The sequence below is a fragment of the Cydia strobilella genome, chromosome 6 (genome assembly GCF_947568885.1).
Source record: "Cydia strobilella chromosome 6, ilCydStro3.1, whole genome shotgun sequence".
NCBI classification, from domain to species: domain Eukaryota; kingdom Metazoa; phylum Arthropoda; class Insecta; order Lepidoptera; family Tortricidae; genus Cydia; species Cydia strobilella.
Window position 1 is genome coordinate 20,916,830 of NC_086046.1, and position 6,048 is coordinate 20,922,877.

Consider the following 6,048-nt stretch of genomic DNA (forward strand, 5'->3'; position numbering starts at 1 on the left):
CCTCTGACACGAATACTATTAGATTAGAATATGAACTTGAAATATTTTGATAAGAACTAGTTTTTTTGACGTATTTTTATTTCTTCTTCTTCACGTGCCATCTCCGTCGGAGGTCGGCGACCATGTGTCTAAATGTCTTTCTATGTTCAGTAATGCGAATTAGTCTATCTATGCTCTTCACTTTTAACCAGTCTCTTATATTTTCAGTCCATGATGTGCGCCTTCTACCTTTATTTACCTCTCGACAATTCAGGTGTGACTTTGCCCATGGTTTAGAATCTGAAATTAGTTTGACACTAGAAGGTATGGTATCACACTATCTAGTGGTGTTGGTAGGAAGGGACTCGAGTCTTTTGAATTTAAAACTACCGAATCCCGAGAGGAGTCCTTTATTAAGTCTTGAGCGGAACTCATAAGGACTCAAGCCTTCGAATGAAGTTTGCGTCTACAGTTTATAGTATTTATTAAAAAAAGTTTATTGTATTTATTATTCTGTTTTTAGTATTTGTTGTTATAGCGGCAACAGAAATACATCATCTGTGAAAATTTCAACTGTCTAGCTATCACGGTTCATGAGACAGCCTGGTGACAGACAGACGGAGGAGTCTTAGAAATAGGATCCCGTTTTTACCCTTTGGGTACGGAACCCTGAAAATGGAGTCAATTCTGAAATTTTCTGCTTAAAGGACTCGAGTCTTGACCAAAACAGCATCTAACCATGCCATCATCCAATTTGTGTGCTTGGCTTACCTTGTTGATCTTTATATTTACCTGCGGGCAATATGGACTGGTAAACTGATGGTAGACCCGAGCGCCTCGCATAATGGTAGGTATTAAATAAATTGAGTGCACCGAACCTCGTTATAATTTGTTTAATACTTTAACCACGGGTGCGCGCGCCGTGACCGTTCCACCACCGAATGGTATCTACACATTATCTACACCATATCTACACATAATTCGTGTAATTAAACTATACCTACTTACTGTGATTAAATTTTTACACAGCATTAGTGAAACGGGACTTTATAGCGCATAACTAAATCAGGAATATATTAAAAGATTTACAAAGACAAAGCATTTATTGTTAACATACCTATTAAGCACATAATTACATAATATGAAGATAATAAGGGCGCAGCAATCTTACAATCTCTTTCTCGCTCTTACTTATGGGTACGTCACACACGCAACCCTTTTTAAGCTCTCGTGCGTATATGGCCTTAGCTCTATTCCCCCTTCCAGTAGCAAAACTTTTTCTAGGACGTACTCCAGAACCAAATTTATGGATGGTATAGAAAGGATCGCAATCTCTTAATATGGCAGAATTGTTGTAAAAGTGACCGCGTTAAGCTTGAAATAATAGTTCCTAATCTCTCCGGTGGCGCTAGTTAGGCTCTGGGACATGAGTATAACATGAACCATATAAGAGGCAACAAATAACCCGACCAAATTACGTAGGTTGTTTTTGGTAGTATTTCGGTGTATGGTGGCGCCGCCTAATTACTGTTTTTTGATGGACACTTTTCATACATAGAGATTTGGCTCCTTTATACAGTCTCCATGATCAAATTAAAAAGCATTCTGACAAGCACTGTCAGACTGTCACCAATGCTTGGTCGCCCTGTTTCAGCCCCGTAATCACCGCGAATTCTTCCGTCAGTTCTCCGTCGACTTGGACCAATATTTTGCTCTCCTTCGTAGCGACTTCAATCATGGTTTTCAGTTTTTGGGGAATTCTAAAGTAGGTATCTTAAGATGTTAAAAAGACTGTTCCGGTCGATACTGTCATAGGCTTTGGAAAATAAAACTCCTATATTCCATTGCCCTGGTTGCTGTTCTCCGTCCCAGATTAGACGCAGGAGTAAGTACATACAATTGGCTCTGTACCGCGCCTCCACCATATTTCCATACTTCTCATGGAAGGTCATCCACTCCTGGAGCCTTATTGTTTTTTACAGACATCACTGCCGTTCTATTTCTTCCTCGTTACACCTGGCCGCGCATGTAATTACCTACATGCTTTGGTAAATGTATGAACCAGTTCGTTTCGGCTGTGAGCTCTGATAAAAAACCTCAATAGGTACCTACTGCGTTTCACGACATGCGTGCCCACTGCCCACATTATAAGTAAATAGAGCCATTGCCGACCAGAAGGTAACTGGATAATTATGTTTGCATATTGGGGCTGATTATTTGCTCGAGTAGCTACAATAACGTCTCGGATTGCGTAAGTGGTAGGTCCTGTTCCTTTCCCGGCTGTGGTCAATTTACCGCAATTTAATATTGTCTTCGGCTACCGCGATAGTTACTCATGAAATAAAACTATTTATGTAAACGGGAGACACCACCGCTGCAGTAAAGGGTTCGAAACGTCGGGATGTACCTATTTAGTTTTATTACCTACCGCAATGTGTTCTTTACTTACCGTGTTTCGATTTTCGATACTGACTGAACTTCACCACAATACCTACAGTGTTTTATACATTTATTTTCTGATTTATCACAGGGTCATTTTTAGGGTTTCGTACCCAAAGGGTAAAAACGGGATCCTATTACTAAGACTGCTGTCCGTCTGTCCGTCTGTCTGTCTGTCACCACAGGCTGTATCTCATGAACCGTGATAGCTAGACAGTTAAAATTTTCACAGCTGATGTTTCTGTTGCCGCTATAACAACAAACACTAAAAAGTACGGAACCCTCAGTGGGCGAGTCCGACTCGCACTTGGCCGGTTTTTTTTATTGCTTAAGTACCTCTTGGTAGGTAAGCAAGGAAAGCAAGTGAAATATGTCGATAAATTGAGACAAGCTTTTGTTGTCGACTGTACCTTTGCAGAGCTGGGATGTTTTTATTTACAGAGATCTCCCCTCCCCGAGGTCCTACCAACATCAAAGGTTTTATTAGGAGTTGGGCTGGTTGGACTAACCTACCCCTTCACGCAAAATAGGCGCCATTCGTCATGCGTTCGTGACCTTCGGTCTCCATCGGACCCGCTTGAAGGTACACTATAACTTTGTTTTGTCACTGTACGTTAAGTAAGTGCTGAATTACAGGTCAATCAAATATCTGTGACTTGAACAGGGGGGTGTCACTGCGCAGTTTAGATATATTTGGCCGGCGCACCGCCCCGGCAGGTGTATGGCAGTGGGCTGCCGCTCGGCTCGCACGATAGTCGTGTCACGTGGCGCTCGCGCAAAATTGAAAATACGCAATGGCTTCGAAACCTAAATCGCGATCTAATCTGTATAAATAATGTTCTGTTTACGGATGTCTGAATAAACGGAAGAACAAGGAAGCAGAATTTTTTTTTTTAAATTCCGGTCTATATTCACCGACATATTTTCAAAGGAATAAGTACTTCTGTGGCATACCTACTTCCGTGAGAATCAGACATACTATCTCCGGCTAAAAATTTTATGTTTACAGAATCAACGTTTGTAATTCCTACATATTTATCTTAAAAATAATAAATCAGTAGGTATAGGTACAAAAACTTGTCAAGTGACAACCCCGTGCCGACACTCCCAGCTCGGTCATAAAACTGCGGCGCGCAAAGAAGATTCACGGTTCGTGCGCGGTTATAAGTTTCAATTTTGCTTGCAGGCGGCGAGTGTAGGTATAATTTTGTACCTAAATCTGGCTTTTGTGAAGGAGTGAATTTTCTGTACGGTAGTACTATTAGTTATTCTGTGACTTGAATACGCGTATAGCAATTACACGCAGCGAGCTTACAATGCTCTGCGTGTACAGTATAACAACGCATTTAGGGTGCTACTGCGGCTTCCACGATACTGCAGAAGCGCGGACTGATAGCTTCGACGCTATCTGGCGTAAGAAAACGGCCTCGCTCTTAACTTTGTCAAAGGACAAAATCTATGTTTATTATTAAGTACTAACGTAGGCTAGGATCAACTAACACTCATTGGACCATTTGTTGTCTTGCATAAAATATAATATTGTCTTCGGTTACCGCGATAGTTACTCATGAAATAAAACTATGAAAACGGATTATATCGCGTATATTGAATTTATAATACATCCCGACGTTTCGAACTCTTTACAGCGTTCGTGGTCAACGGGTGACCACGATAAAAATTCAATATACGCGATATAATCCGTTTTCATAGTTTTATTGCATAAAACAATTAAAAAAAATTGAGGTAGTGCAGCTGTAGGCGATCATTAACTCATGCCGATAGTCTTATACTTACTAAGTTGCAAAGTGCACTTCGCGCTTTACCAGAATAATCAGCTCATAATGTACTAATTTCATGGCAACAATCCGCTCCTCCCCGACGCGTGCAAAAAGTAAACTGTCCCATGCAAATGGTCTCGATTGGCCATGTTAATTGTCTAATGCGCGGAGAAACTCCATCGTGTTCAATTCCATACAAAACCGCGAGCTAGTCGAATGTTCGAGTGAACCAGAACCACTGGGTTAAGAGCTATTACAATTTGCAGTAGGTAGTGTGCCTTACCTACAATTGTTATTTTATTACTGGATCAGGACACCTGGCAGCTATTTATTGATTGGAAGCTCTTCAAAGATTTTTTTGAACTTAAACTGATCCAATTTGGGCATTGCACGTGGTACAGTTCGCTCGTATTATGTAGCTTTTGCCCACGACTTCGTCTGCGTGGACTTAGTAACCGCAGCTAGAGTGAGAATAGCGCCTGAATAAAGTCTTATAGCAATCATTAATTATTTTAATTACACCCCGCTTTTGACCCTCTTAAGGGATGATTATTCGGGATAAAAACTATCCTATGTCCTTCTCCGGAACTCAAACTATCTCTATGCCAAATTTCAACTAAATCGGTTCAGCGGTTTAATCGTGAAGAGGTAACACACACACAGACAGACAGACAGACTTTCACATATATAATATTACTAGCTTTTGCCCGCGACTTCGTCTGCGTAAACTTAGTAACAGCAGCTAAAGTAAGTATAGCGCCTGGAAAAATTGTCATAGCAATTATTCAATTTGAGCATATTACCTATGCACACAAATTAGCAGGCACTTCATTAATTATCTCAATCCCACCCCGCTTTTCTCTTTGTTAAGGAATGATTTTCGGGATAAAAACTATCCTATGTCCTTCTCAGGGACTCAACCTATCTCTATGACAAATTTCATCTAAATCGATTCAGCGGTTTAAGCGTGAAGAGGGAACACACAGACAGACTTTCGCATTTATAATATTAGTATGGAAGTATGGATGTTAGGTGCGATGCGAGTTAGGTGTAAAGTTACCTGTAGGTACTCATTATTAGTTTAGTAGTTGATGTGGCTCCGGCCTGGGGCCCTCCTTTTACCTAAGTAAATGTCGTCCTGCTTGTTATCCTGCAAGATTAGGAGGCAGTAATCTGCTGGTCACATTGTAATTCACACATTTGCACAAAGGTAGCAAATACTACACGGTTCTTGGAGCTATATGGCTATGATTAGGTTGTACGCAGATCTCCATATAACATTGGTTCTTGCGTGATTTCGATTCTCATTCATTATGAATACGGCTTGATCCGATCGGCTTGAGCACTTAGACAAGAAACAAATTATCGACATGCACATGCAAATATTCAAGATCTTGTAGATATGCATCGTATCAAGTCCACGGATTAGGTATACTTTGTACGTATGCATTATGATTGTCCAGTCCATGTCCAGTCAATTTCAACAAAATCTAGAGTTTTATGTCATTTAGTTCTTCATTTCAATTAACTTAGTAGTTTAATGATTAAGTTTTTTTTTTTCATTTAATAATGATTCTGATTCTGATTCTATATACACAAGTTGAGGTCGATAACTCAGTTCAAATCACTTGAAGCGAGAAACAGACAAAGTTTTAGTAATTAATAACATAAATTACAGGTAATCCATAAGCGAGTATAACATTTTTAATAAAAATGGATATCGGTATTTTTAAATTCAATTATTATAACAACTTATTTGAGCACTCTTAAGATAACTAGGTAGGTAACTACCTATAGTTAGATAGGGTCCTCTAGACCCATATAGTGGGAAAATTTGCTGACTATGGATGAG